This window comes from Pleurodeles waltl, chromosome 1_2, assembly GCF_031143425.1.
Source record: "Pleurodeles waltl isolate 20211129_DDA chromosome 1_2, aPleWal1.hap1.20221129, whole genome shotgun sequence".
Taxonomy (NCBI): Eukaryota; Metazoa; Chordata; class Amphibia; order Caudata; family Salamandridae; genus Pleurodeles; species Pleurodeles waltl.
Window position 1 is genome coordinate 1023949692 of NC_090437.1, and position 14965 is coordinate 1023964656.

The 14965-nt window shown below is 47.4% G+C and overlaps 1 protein-coding gene across 1 annotated transcript in view; it reads left to right on the top strand.

The window, feature by feature from the left end:
• Positions 1–357: 357 nt before the first annotated feature.
• UGDH (UDP-glucose 6-dehydrogenase) overlaps positions 358–14965 on the top strand; it is a 69990-nt gene continuing 55382 nt past the window's right edge. The window contains exon 1 of the mRNA XM_069202036.1: positions 358–825. The gene's annotated coding sequence lies outside the window, so the exon portion shown is untranslated. The remainder of the gene's footprint in view (positions 826–14965) is intronic.

A 14965-nucleotide genomic window follows, 5' to 3' on the forward strand; every position in this document is an offset into this window, starting at 1 on the left:
TTAATGGTAAGCACCAAACTGCACGTACCATAATGCACAGTGGCAACAGCTAGAAATCCAGGAAAGGTTAAACTGAAAGGCTCCTATCAGAGTGGGGATCGTTTTGCTGTTAAGTAACTGCATGAGGCTTTATAAGCGTGCATCAAAAATGTGCTTTCTTATCGGGGACAGTAATCGTTCGGTAGAAGGCGTAAAAATACCATTAAACAACCAGAGGAAGGCTAGGCAATCCAAGCAATAACGCTATGGGAATATTCTGTTAAACTAATAAATGATGTTCTCTTTAGCAGTTAGCAACAGAGGGACTGTCTAGTCTGACCCACCCACCCATCGTCATCATGAAAGGAGGCTAAAGGTGAAACTTGAACCCTCCCGGCTGCACGGCGCACCCGGTGCGGGAGGCCTCACCCCGGCACAGGCCTTAGCAAGGGTTCCCCCTGCCTCTACGTCACGGGTGGGGGAGACGGGGTGTTGCTGCTACTTGCTCGGCCACGGAGCTTCGCTGCCCCCTCAGGAGCCGCCGCGTCTCCTCCCCCGACTCCACCCTTCCTTCCTGCGCGTCAGCCCGGGCCCGCGCCCCATTCATCCCTGCAGGGCCGTCTGACGTGGGCAGAGGCCGGGCCTGGCCGCTCGCCCTCATTCCTCGGCTTCCCCGGGGCTCTGGTGTTTGCGGAGGGGGAGAGGGGCGCCGCCTCCAGCAGGGGAGGGGCGGGTACCTCATAAGAGGAGCTGCGGGAGCTCAGCGCTCTCCTTCCCCTCCGCACAGATCCCGGCCGCCGCGCTGCAACACCATCCCTGCCCGCCGCCGCCGCCGCACTCCCCGAGGTGAGCCTGCCCTGGGTCTCCTGCTCCTCGCTCCTTCATCACTAGGGGTTTCTGTTTCTTTACCGGTGGGCGGAGCGGACGCCTTAACCGGCATGCCAGTCACAGAAAATCAGGAAGTGTGTTTGATTGGGAAAACATGCTGCCGGCCTTTTCAGGGAGTTTTCGTGCTTTTCATTGGGTTCCATCAGTGCTTTGAATGGCAAAAAACGAAGTGCAGCTACTCGTCAAATTGAGCAAGGAGTGTGGCTAGTGGCGGGATGTGGGTAGGTCTAGTGTGGACTAAAGGTGGGCACGGGACAAGACAAGTGTGTCATCTGTCAAGTATTCCGTTCTGCACTTGCATAGTCCTTGTTAATAGTTTCAGAGTTACTATATGTGCATAGAGGCACAACACATCAATGGGTTTAATACCCAAGCGGCTGCCATCGCCCTCTGCAATATGTACGCAGCCAAATGCAATGAAAGTGATCTTGACTTATAGTGTGTGGTGTATGGTCAGAAATGAATGGACTTGGTTCAAACCTGTTATTTTAAGGCAACCTTGTCTAATCTTGTGCCATGGCTGCTATTTAGACCAGCACTGAGCTATACTGGACCACTGATAAATTATTTGCTGCCAGTGATGTGGGTTTCTGGCTCAGTCCCCTCTGTATTTGACTCAGCCATTTTAGATCAAGGGGACGTGAGTGAGACTTCTACCTTTACACGTGCTAATAAAGAGTGGTCTGGAAACCTACAAGGGAGAGGCTCTAACCCAGAAGGGAAGATGCCTGTAAGCCGTGAATCTGGCCAAGTCAACAACAGCACTATTAGCACGATCAGGTTAATGACCAGTGAGCCACCGGCATCTGATGAAAGGTACTTTGAAATAGAAGCATTAATAATGACTTGTATGTCATTTGTAGCACATACGAACACATGAGGGAAATGTAATACAATAAACTAAAACAGGTTTACTTGTTAAAAAAAAAAAAAAAGAAAGGCAAAGATCATGTTGTACTAGTTTTCTGACAGCTTCTTGATGCCAAACTGTTTTTGCTTGCATTGGGCACAAAGCTCGTATATTCTTATGCTCAGGCACAGAGGCACGAGCACACACGCACACAGAAAGCAATCTACACATTAAAAAAATACCTCTTAATAGTGTGCAGATTGTCTCTTTTGCACACACGTCGCCTCGTCAGCGGTTCTAAGCGCTATATAAATACAAACACAAGCAGACAGGTACCCGTAAAAAGACTCCCAGAGGGCAAAAGACATTTTTAACTCCTTACCATCCGTTGTTTTCTTAATTCCCCTCTGCGGGCTGCCTGAATTCCATTGTGTGCACAAGTGCACACAATAGCTTGAATGTGATTAACAGTGCAGGGCCTGAATGGATCCTGCTCTGTCACACATGATGCTGTTAAATTCCCACCACCCAGACATTGCTGATAATAATGGAAATGAGCTGCTTCTGAATGGACAGCAGCGGCCGAGCACAGGGATACAGAGGTGCTTTGGCCCTCAGAGTGTGGAACAGACAGGCTCCACTCTGACGCCCTTGTACTCAGCAGGAATGAGCCTACCTTTCATGCGCACCGGTACTCTCCTTGGTGACGGAGAGCTGCCGTTACTTAGAGGGAAATAAATAAGAAGTGTTGCTACTCAGTACCTGTGAGTACCGGCCCATTTAAGCACTGGTTTTCAAGATGCGCGTGCTTTGTACCTATAATTTTAAGATTTCTCACTCTGGAGATGTTCGGTGCTCATCAGTGGGGCAGCAGCTGGCATTTCTTACCTACTTCCAAGTGTCCCAAGTATTCCCCCCATTAGTGTCATGAAATTGCCCATTTAAGCATTTTATATAGCTGAGTGTGTTAAAATGGGCAACGTGTGTGTTAAACTATAGAGAGTGAACGTTGCCCTCTCTGATCTAAAACATTCAGGGGTGTATCTTGGTCAGTAAGATATGGGGAGTTTTGGGGGTGAGCTACTGATTTCCCAACAATCACGCCTGCATATAATGTTAAAATATGAGGGGCTTAAGGAGCAGTCATACCTGCCAAGGTTTCAGATAGCTTATGTGTGACATTTTCATAATTTCAAGTAATTATGAGTGACATTTCATTAACTATGAGCGAAACGTTCTCACGAGCAAAAATCAAGCAATGAAGTAGAGGGAACCATATAGATATCAGAAATTGCACCCATTTGAGCAACACGAAATTCTAAGACGATCTTAAAACTGCTGCAGAGCATCAGAAATGGAAGGGAACTAACAGGAGTGTGTCCAGGCTTTCCACATGGGACCCGAGTGTAACCAAACTGAAACAGGATGCGAGATAGGCCCCAACGGGATCTTAGCTGCCTCAGCCTGCTAATAAATTATGATAACGATTCTAGTCACGACAGCTGACAGATTCGGGGAATAAGCTAAAGTGTTGCATGTTTGTGGACATGTGATCCACCACCTTCACCTGCATTTCTACCTTGGGAACACTCATAGAAGACTGATGATAAATGTGCAACCATGCTGAATTTACGAAGTCTACGGAATGTAAAAAACACTCCTCTTTCTAATCTGGGTTTAAATTTTGTGTGTTCAGTGTCCAGTTTTTCTGTACATAAACCACACGTGTGAAGAGTTTTTTTAACTTATTGCAACCTGCCATTATTAGTTTAATATGGCCCATATGTGCGTGCCTTCAGAGATCAGTGTGAATCGGCACATTAACCCTTTGCACCACCGTGTGAGTGGAAACTGGCACTCAACTAAATGCTGAACCCGCTCCGCAAGAAACATTATTCACCAGGGTTATCTTATTATTGTTGATGATAACTGCTGGACACACAAGGAATTCAGCACCACTGTCAGCTGGTTTTAACCCCATGTTATTTATAAGTACACGTTTCAGAACGATTTCTCTGAGAAAAGTAACTCACAGGTATCCGACCTCCTAAAATACAGTTTTGCGAATATGTAGTAGAGAAAACTTCGACCCTAACAGGAACATTTCTAATCAACACAGCAGGGTTTAATTGTTTACCCTTACCAAGTCTGTCTCTGAGTCAGTGGGTGGTGCAGCTGGAAAAATAAAGCCAATCTGCTGCCGATTCCTGGGTCGCTGAAGAGTCTCACACTCCCTGGCTCCAGCAGGCCGGTGCTGGAAACTCTCCCAAGTCGGAGTAGTCATAGGCCGGTGAGAGCAAGGAGCTTATGCAGTGCTCTAGCCGTGCCTGTGCCCCTCCAAGACACTCGGCTCGGAGCACCAGCTCTCAGACTGAGCCGGCCCGTGACCGGACACAGCTCCCGGGGCTCGGCTGCAGCACGTGCAGGCCAGGAGGTCGAACACATTCTCTTGCCCTATAATTAATCACCCTGGCACCAGCATCAACAGCAATTGCTGGGGGCTGGCTAGGTGGGCAGAAAAATCAAATTAAACATTCTGCCATAGCCTGTGCTGACCCGGACCCGACCTTCAACCACCAGCCAAACACAAGTCCAAACGCTGACGAGTTCTGGTCCAGTCAGAGATCCGATGTCCTCGAGACCACGAACCAGGGGTGGAATACGTACGTATCACGTGATGCAGATGCTCCGCTGCTTCTTGCCTGTGAATGCTCCTGAACTTCTTCCGATGAGTCTCTGTGGTCCATCATTTGGGATGCAAATTAAACGAATGTTTATCAGTTCTGTTCGTCATCTGTCAGACAGCTTGAGTGATAATATTTTATGTTTATTAAAAATACTACATACGTGACTCTCGGCCAGTAGCGCTGCACACAGTCTCTCCGCACAGCAGACTCACCCGCATGCCCGAGTTGCAGGCTGTAAGCACCGCAGACTGACTCCGGGGCCGACTCCAGGGCTCACAATGCTCCGGTCATCCCTTCAGCTGCCCTGCCGCAGGGCCCAGCTGTGCGGCCCCAGGTGATCAAGGCGCTCAAAATGCGGGATTAATGCATTTTAATGCGGTGATGCAGACCACCAAATTAAAATGCGTTAGTCTAAGGCCCGATATGTGGCACTTGGCAGGTCTGGGCAGCGGAAAGGGACAGGAATGCAGATTGGTACAATACGTGAGAGAAAACATTATTTTGTGCAGTAACCAACATTTGTAAGTCTTTCCAGAGAGAGGAAGAGGGTGTATTCGTTTTTGTCTGCGTGTGCAAAAAATTCTGGTGAAATCCGACAGACATCTCACCATACCCGACTGAAAAATGAAAGCACTTGTACTCACCTGTTCATCACAAAAAACATTTATTAGGGAGTTGTAACACTCCCTGAAGCTACGCCCCTGAAAACATACCCCTCCCGCTTTTTTGCACTGGAATAGTGGCGGCATGTTCGTGTTTGGTCAGTTGTAGCAGAAAGATGGGATGATTTCCTCTCACCCCTGCCAGCCTCAGTCACACTGCCCGGTTTTCGTCACCCGATGAGCACTTTTTCAAGGAGCATTCATTCCAACAGTATCCTTTCAGTGCTTTAGTCATTTCAAGTTATTCCTAGCCCATTCAGCCCACAAAGAGGTTTTTATTCCCAGGGAATACTGGTCTTTTGTAACTGATGCCATGCGAACCCAAAAGAGACTGGAATGTTTCCCAGGAAGCCATATAGCGCTAATTCAGTCAGAGGCACAGACGCTAAGGTGATGAAAGCCTAAAGAGTCACTGTGGACAATAGAGATGCACAGGAGAGAAGAGATTCCTTATCACACACCACCAGCAGTTGAAGTGCATTAAAAAAGTATGGGAACTATGATGCTGCATGCGGTGGGGGCGGGGTCAAAGGTGTGTTTTTTTTGTTTTGTTTTTGGGGGTCTTTCATCGTCAGGTAGCTACATATAAAACAGGCAGCTTAAAATAAATGTAAAAATGTGTTACTTATTGGGAAATGCACTATAGTATATTATGAAACCTCTATTAGTTAATGTACTGCAGAGGTCTGTGTGTAGCCAGAGAGCCACAGAATTAGATCTTGGTTGGTGCAGTGGAGAAAAGTGACATATCTTAGTGCAATGAGGTCACAGCCTGTGACAGAAAGCTTTGCGAATACATAATTCATTATTTTAAACTTGAGTTTCACATAGTATATTACCTCCCGTCCCTCCCTCGCCTTCCTTTTAACCAATGAGGCCTCCCGCCTCCCCTCTAGACCCTCCCTTCCCCTTTCAAAAACCCCCCCCACCCTTATCCCCTCCTGTTCTTTTGTCTAGCCCACGCTAGACGGTTTACTTTCCCTTTTCTTACCTGCACGGCGGGGCCTGGAGGTCGTCGATGGAGGCACTCCTCGGGACGCGGAGCTCCGCGAGGAGTGCTACGGCTGGGTCGCGTCTTGAACGAGCAGCATGGTTGCTCGAGAGGCGTGTCCTGGAGGCCGGCTGACGGGGTCAGCCGGCCCTCTGTGGCTGGGACGTTGATTTCCGGGTTTCAGCGCCGCGGAGCCGCGGGGAACCGAGGGACTTCAACTCTGAGATGCTCTCAGGTAGGACGGGCGTTCGGCCCGTGGTTTTTAGGTATTTTGATGTTTACCATGCCTAAAGTTCCAGCAAAGAGACGTAGGATTGTCTCTTCTTCCTCGGAGGAGGAGGGGGGTGAGGCTAGCATTACTACTCCGGAGAACTCACAGGTACCTGGCAGGGGTACTCCCCTCATGTCCAGAGAGGAGGTTCAGGATATGATTGAGGTGGCGGTGACCAGGGCACTACAAGCAGGCGTGGCCAGGTCTGGTCAGTCTAAATGTGAGCATTCATCGGTAGCAACTAGGAAATCCTCATCGGAGAGTGAGGATGAGGCCCCATCGACGTCATCTGGGGGGAAATATGTTTCCAGAGAATATATGTGGGAAGTGATGGCACATGTTCGGGACAATTTGGGTTTCCCAGTGTTTCAACCTGCAGACTCGGATTCTCATTTATTTCCTCAATATAAGACACCTTCAAAGTTTGCCATGCCTTTTCAGGGACCTGTGAGGGATATGGTGTTTCGTGAGTGGAAGGATGTGGATAAGGCTCAGGTTCCACGATTCCTTCAGAAACTTTACTTACTTGAGGGTGAGGAGGTTTTGCCTCCTTCAGTACGCCTGGACTCTATTTTGGCTACTCTGATTGGCAAAACGGCAGTCAATCCGGAGGATTGTGTGCCTACGGATGCCACTGACCGTAAAGTGGATTCGGGTCTTAAGAGGGCTTTTGCTGCAGAAAATCTGGCGCTGAGGGCAGGGATTTATTCTGCATATGCGTCACAGTCATTGGTTCAAGACTTTGATAAACTGGCGGTGGCTGTACAGGAAGGGGCGGAATGTTCGGAGCTCCTGGCTGGTATGGAGCAGCAGGCCAGATTGTTGGCTGATGTGTCTTCGGATGTGGTCCGTACTTCGGCTCTGGCATCTGGGTCTTTGATTGGGGCTCGTAGGTCCCTCTGGTTGCGTTCCTGGAAGGCTGATCCGGGGGAAAAGGCGGCCTTGTTGAGACTGCCGTTTGAAGGTCGTACCTTGTTTGGAGAACAATTGCCATCCATGCTTTCCAAGGCTTTTAAGGAACGGAAGCATGCCTTACCTTATAAAGGGGGTTCTTCTTCGAGTAAAGGGTGGAAGAAACATTCCAGATCTTCTCCTACTAGGGATGCTAAATCCTTTTCATTTAGGAAACGGCGTTTTCAGCCGCGTTTTTCACCTAAGAAGTCTGCTCCTGCGACCCGGGGTGGTTTCAAGAAGGGGTCCTGACAATCACTGTGGGCCTGGCAGAGGGCCGGTTGGGGGAAGACTGAGTCACTTTCTTTCGGCTTGGAAGGACAGTGTAAACGATCATTGGGTACTAGACATTGTGGCCAATGGTTATGTCATAGATTTTGTGGTGGTTCCTCCAGATTCAGGGGTACGTCCCACACCTCTGCCTTCAGAGGGGTCACGGAGAAGAGCATTATTGGACGGAGTGCGGGACTTACTGGTCAAGGGGGCCATTTCCCACGTTCCGCTAGACGAGCGGGGTCAGGGCACTTATTCGGTCTTGTTTCTTGTTCAGAAAGTTTCAGGGGGATTTCGGCCGGTGCTCAATCTAAAGGAGGTGAATACCTGGATCAGGACAGTGCATTTCCGCATGCTGTCCATTCAGACTATTTTTCCATTGGTCAGACACGGGGACTTTCTGGTGTCACTGGATCTGCAGGATGCTTACCTACACGTACCGGTGGCAAGATCCTCTCAAAAGTTCCTGAGGTTTGCTGTGGGTCAGGACCATTATCAGTTTTGCGTTCTGCCTTTCGGTCTAAAATCTTCTCCTCGAATTTTCACAAAGGTGCTGGCTCCTCTAGTGGCTTTGCTTCATTCAGAAGGGGTATTTCTGCATCCTTATCTAGACGACATTTTGATTCATGCCCAATCACGAGACCTTTTGCAGAAGCAGGTGGTCCATGTTCTGGGGGTCCTGCAAAACCACGGGTTTTTAATCAATTGGGAGAAGTCAGACTTAGTGCCGTCCCAGGATCTGGTTTTTCTGGGAGCTCGGTTTCAGACTCTTCTTGGGTTGGTGACTGTGTCAGAAAAACGGTTGGGTGTCCTACAGGCTTTGGTAAAGAAGGTATTGTTGCAGTCTGCTCCCCGAGCTCTTCTATGGTTGCGTCTGCAGGGTCATTTGGCGTTGGTGATATTTCTGGTTCCTTGGGCACGTTTCCATCTCCTGTGCTTGATGACATGGTTCTTGAGAAGGTGGACACCAGGGTCCGGTTCTCTGAAGGACAGGGTTCCAGGGTCCGGATTGATTCACAGAGAGTTGCAATGGGGGTTGGATGCAGACCACCTGAGGATAGGGGTTTCTTTATCGCCTCTGAGACCCGTGGTGGTGACGACGGATGCCAGCCTCTCCGGTTGGGGGGCATGGATGGGGTCGTCTCAGATTCAGGGGTTTTGGTCCCCTCGGGAGGCGAGTCGGTCGTCGAATTGGCGCGAATTGCGGGCAGTATTCCTGGCTCTGGTCCATTTTCAGGATTCCCTGAGGGGTTCGGCGGTTCTGGTTCGCACAGACAACTTAGTGGCCAAGGCTTATGTCAATCGGCAAGGAGGGACCAGGTCAAGGGCTCTGTTCAATCTAGTCAGGGAGATTTTTGTGTGGGCTCAGGAGTGGGTTCCTTCTCTCAGGGCTACGTACATTCGGGGGGTGGTGAATGTTCGGGCGGATCGGCTGAGCAGAGTGATTCCTTCCTCTCAACTTTTCTCTCTCCGGAAGTCTCTGTTTCAGCATCTGGTTCGGCTTTGGGGTCTTCCAGTGCTGGATGTGTTTGCGTCAGTAGGGAATGCGAAAGTGGATCGCTTCTGCTCCCGGTTTCGATGTCCCCAAGCATGGGAGGTGGACGGGATGTCATGTCCTTGGCCGCAGGGCCTTTTGTATGCGTTCCCTCCTTTTCAACTACTCAGGGCGTTTCTGTTACGTGTGAGGGATCTGGGGTCCTGGGTTGTCCTAATTGCGCCACTTTGGCCGAGGGCGAATTGGTTCCCCTTGTTGAGGCTGATGGCGGACGGGAGGATGTGGCCTCTGCCTCTTTGTCTGTCTCCCCTGGAGTTTCCCTGCCTCCCATTGGGGTCATTGAGAAGGTTACACTTGACGGCCTGGAAGTTGAACGACGGGGATTGACAGGTCTGGGGGTGCCGGTAGCTTTGAGTTCTACATTGCTGGCTTCGAGGAGACGTTCCACTTTACTTTCTTATGGTAGACAGTGGAAGGTGTTTTCGTCATGGTGCTTAAGTCGTGAGTTAGATCCTACCTGCGCTTCTATCTTTGAGGTGATGCAGTTCCTGCAGGACGGTGCTCATTTAGGGTTGTCAGTGGCATCTCTTCGGGTGCAGTGGGCGGCTATTCAGGCATTCAGAGGACCATGGCGTAATCTTCAGGATGAAGGGCGCTTGATGCCGAGATTTTTTCAAGGGCTTGTTAATTTATTTCCTCGCCCGGTACGTTCTTTTCCTTCATGGGATCTGTCCTTGGTTTTGGATGTGTTGACGGAGCCCCCTTTTGAACCTTTGGGGGACTGTGATTTGCGCCATCTATCTTTGAAGACATTCTTTTTGGTAGCCATTACTTCGGCTCGTCGGTTGGGGGAATTGGGGGCATTGGCTTGTTCCTTTCCTTTTTGTAAGATTTTTCACGATCGGGTGGTTCTGGTTCCGGTACCTTCCTTTATTCCTAAAGTCAATTCTTCGTTCCATTCCCGGCAGGAGGTCATCCTTCCTTCATTTTGTCCGAATCCCTCCTCAAGGGAGGAGGTCCGTTTGCATTCGTTGGATGTGCGCAGGGTTTTGTTGGAGTATCTGCGGGTGGTGGCTCCTTTTCGTAAAGGGGATTCACTGTTTGTTAATTTTGGTCCGGCTCGCAAAGGTGAGACACCTTCCACGGCTTCCTTGAGTCGGTGGGTTCGATCTTTAATTCTGTTGGCCTATTCCTTGAAAGAGGTGGTTCCTCCTCAAGGGATTCAAGGGAGATCTACCAGAGGCATGGCGGCTACGGTGGCGGAGCTTCAGGGGACTTCCGTGGTGGAAATTTGCAGGGCCGCCACTTGGGCTTCTCCTTCGACGTTTGTGCGTCATTATAGGCTGTCGGACTTGGGTAGTTTGGAGTCGGTGTTAGGTCACCGGGTCTTATCCTCTATGAGATAATGTTTGGGATGTTCTTGGTGCAGGATATTAAATAAAGGTCTTGCAACTCGATGTCCGTCTCCTGTGTGTTTTCTTGCTATGTCTCATTGGTTAAAAGGAAGGCGAGGGAGGGACGGGAGGTAATGCTTCCATTTTCTTACGATAATGGCATTACTCCTAGTCCTACTCCCTCGCCTTCCTTTTCCGTTCCCTCCCACCCTCCCGGTACGGACTGTCCGAGTTGCAGCTTGGGCTTGGTTTTTGTACAGGAGGGGATAAGGGTGGGGGGGGTTTTTGAAAGGGGAAGGGAGGGTCTAGAGGGGAGGCGGGAGGCCTCATTGGTTAAAAGGAAGGCGAGGGAGTAGGACTAGGAGTAATGCCATTATCGTAAGAAAATGGAAGCATGAGAGACAGCTACAAAATGCGCAAAATGTTTAAGATAAAATGCTGCTCCCAAAATATATATATTTTAGTAATACCCAGAGTGCATGTAATGCAATTTTTTTTACATTACTGTCCCTGCAATAATATATTTACAAGCACACACTCCACAGCCCAGCACTACCATTTGAAAAGAATAAAGCTTTATCATCACAGGAGCTTTGAGAGTTTAGGTCAATGAAAGCCAGTACCAGCTTCAAAGCATCCTTTACGTTTTCAGATTAACTCTTTCAGGTAAGTAGACGTCCTGGCAGGAAGACCTGTTGAGCTGCCTACCCAGCTTCAGTTTCACTGCACATGAAACTCACTAAATGATGCTTCAACAGAGGCATTTAAACTGTTGGAATTAACCGTCCCAGGGCTGTTGTCTTTTTACAGAAATTAGGGGATCAGTGTTCATTAAAGGATGGCCATATCGTGCCCATCCAATCCTGCCCACTTCGACCACTACACACCACAGTACACAGGGGGTGCAAACATGTTTCCCAATATCAAGAATACAGTCCACCCGAGTGAGGTTTGGGGCTTTTTGCACCACAAACCTAGAGACATACATTTTTCTTCCAGGATGTAAGACTGAATCAGTCAGCGGGGTCCTTGAGGGTGGCCAAAATCAAAAGGGCTCCAGTTCAGAGACGCACACCTTTTTGGTACGTAAAGTGCGAGCTTCTTTAGTTATTTCATTCTTATCCACTGATGGGGCATCACTTTTTACGTCAAGCATAGCAGCGCATGAGCGCTGCTTTTTGGCTTTTCCCACATGTTGGTATGTATCTGGGCTTTTAACAACGCCCACCTCATGCCCATCACTACCACTTGTTTGTGGGCTTGCCCTTCAAAAATCCTTTGACATTGGTAATGGTTTACATTTGTCCCTCCTTGGGGAGGTTTTGTTTCCGCATTGGCCAGCGCCCCTGTTACATGGATAGTTGCACTTTTGCCGATCAGTTTGACTGCGAGCGAACTTCATTTTCCTTTTGTGTGTCTCTGCACGCTGATGCTCATGGCGGCTGTGTCGCTGTGAATCGTTCACTTATGTGAAACTGTTTCTTTTAATTTTCAATTTATGTGGCAAGAAAAGTCTGGTTAGGAGTTTACAACGCTAATAGCTCCAACTCGAGCAAATACGAGACCCATTGCATTGCAAATGCTTGTTTTATTTAAACTGTTGACATAGAATGTGAGGACCTTAAGTACATAGTGACAGCCTGCTTATCAGAGCCTGATAAAGAAGTAACAGTGAACAAGCGAAAATATTTCATAAGGACAGGAGTGTGTCTTTAGAAAGTTATATCTTAGTAGTACAGCTAGGGAAAGACCAGATTCAATAGGCAAGCAGGGAGATAGGGGTGTTTATGTATACAACTGCCTCGTGCACAGCAGCGTTTACTCAAGGGAGCTTCTGAATGTATTGTTTCACTGGGATTAAACTCTTTCTCGGCACAATCAACACACCACGTGGACGCGCAAACCTTTCTGTCTCTTTAAGAATGTGCGAGGGAAGAGCTGGGTGGTTACCGCGTCCCAAATCGGGTCGTATCCACTCTTTACTGCTGGTTTGTTTTTCATTCTCAGCTAAATGTTTCTTACACAATTCTTGTAGAATTTGCTTTATCTGGTCACATAATCTTATTCCTACTGCATACTTAATTTAGCGCATCCATTGTAAAGAACCCTCGCATTCTGTGCCCAATTGCAGTTTTTGAAAGCTGTTCGATTGCAGTAGAAAACCAAATTGTGTATTAAATCATCATAGGTTGTCTCATATGGCGTTCTCAATTGTATGTTCGTTTTAAAAAGTAGTACCTGGACTCTTATTAGTCCAGAGAAGCTATTGGATGTACTAAATCCCAGATTGCTAATACATAAATTGTAGCTTGTTTTACCCTATGTTCATGTACTTTGTATTGTCACTTGATGGCTGGAAAGTTGAAAAGTGCCGCACTTATTGAAGAAAAATGTAGAAAGGTAGATAAGCGCAATCTATCACTTTGAGCCATATTTTTTCCTTAGTTTTTTTGAAATATCAACCCTTTTTATTATTTTCTTAGACACAAAGGGGGTCAAGGCGATTAGTGCCGCACCCTTGTGTTTAATTATATATATATATATATAGCTACTAATGTAATTGGCACTCAGGTCTTGATGACCAACCCCCTAGGCCTCAGGAAACCAGTATAAGCTGGTTTGAATATTGAAATAGAGGACCCAGCACTCAGTTGTATTTAGAAATAGCCAAAAAAATGTATCTTCCCATGCTTGTGATATAAGTCCTAGATCACATAATTCCATAATCCGGTCTTGTTAAAATGATTATATTTTATTGATTCATGTAGAAAATTGAGCATTCATAGCCTCATGTAGAAAATTGAACTTTCATAACTAACGCGTTTCGTCCTAATGGACTTCTTCAGGGCTTTCAGTAACGACGTGTGGCATGCTCCATGGCGAAATTGTTGATAGTAAATGGAGTCCAGCAAACCTAGTTAGTATCCAGTTTCTTAGTTGCAACGTTGCAAAGCGCAGCTCGTGTCTGGCGCTGATGTTGCCTTCAACATTACTTCCCTGTGGCCATCGTGGGTGTGTTGACTGTCTAATGAGTTTGCATCCGTCTCTCTCGCTGGAAGTCATTCTCTTCAGTTTTCACGTTTGTGACGATCTCTTATGATACAACTGACAAGTCTGATCTTCTAACCTTATGTCTTAAAATGGACTGCATTGAAATATTCTTGCTTTGCCCCAAGAAGATATTTGAGCATATGTTACATGTTTGTCAAATCAGATCTCATCCCTCCCATATCTATTGCATATTTGCATATTTAAACATATACCTGTTCACTCTCAGAATTTCTTATTCCCACCTTTAATGAGCTGCCTGTGTCTCGTCTATACTTTATCCATCCTGCTTATGCCTGGAGATGTAGTCCAATAGGATTTGTGCCAAGGTTGCAGAATACCCTTTTTAAAATTATAGGTTAAATTCTTCCTTCTGATTTGTAATTCTGGTTGCAAACGATGAAGTCTTGTCATTGCACTTGGCTTAGTTGAATATTACTTCCCACTTCTATGATCCACCTGGGCAAGTTAATAATCTCTTGTGTTGATATCAGTATGCAAAGGATAACATCTTGCCTTGGAGTCCTGAATGCGACTTTCCTCGGACCATTACAAATGGAAAATCCTTAGCCTGATGACATAAGTAGCATTCGACTAGGTCTGCGCTCCACACAGTGTCTTCGATTCACCAATATGCTATGCCTCTTGTCACTTGCTTAGTTTGTCGTGAGGCCTTCCTGGGCCCACTGTGGTTCTCCATTTGTAGGTCAAGAATAGCAGTGCGCAAGCGCTGCTCTTCTCGACATGTCACCTATTTTGCAGGCTTTAACCACACCATCTCACACCCATCACTTTAATTGGTTCCTGGGCCTGCCTTTCAAAAATCGTTTGATGTCGTTGGTAAATGCTTTACATTTGTCCCGCCTTAGGGCTGGTTTGTTACCGTCTGGGAAACTGACCCTGTTACATGGATTATTGCACAATTGGCCACATAACATAGGGTACCGCACTAATTTTCCCTTTTGCCCGCCGCTTCGCACTGCATGGCCGTATTTTGTTTCTTCCTTTTCCTTGTTTTTGAGCATCTTGCTGATTCTTTGTGATGTCTGCGGGATCTTTTTAATTTTTATTTTTGCTTTTTTTTTGTAGCACAGACTCAACACAAAGGTATTGGAGTGCTTCATTTTTTTTGTATTTTTTTTATTTGCAGTTTTATATGGCACAAATGCGATACAAATGTATTACAGTCCTCCACATGAGCACTGGTTACATTACACAAGCACACATTCATTTTTGGTAGCAAGGGGAGATTAAGTGATTTGCCCAGAATCACAGGATATTGAGCCGGCGGCAAGACTCGTACTGTGTTCCCCAGCTCCAAAGTCGATAGCTCTGGCCCGTAGGCAACATCCTCTTGCCTAGGGTTCTTTGGTGTGGGTTGGGGCAGTCTGGGAGTAACTAATTAAAAAAAATATTTACTATAGTGCTTGGTAATACAGGTTCTGCCATTTCATAGCACCGCAAAGCAGGTGCCAT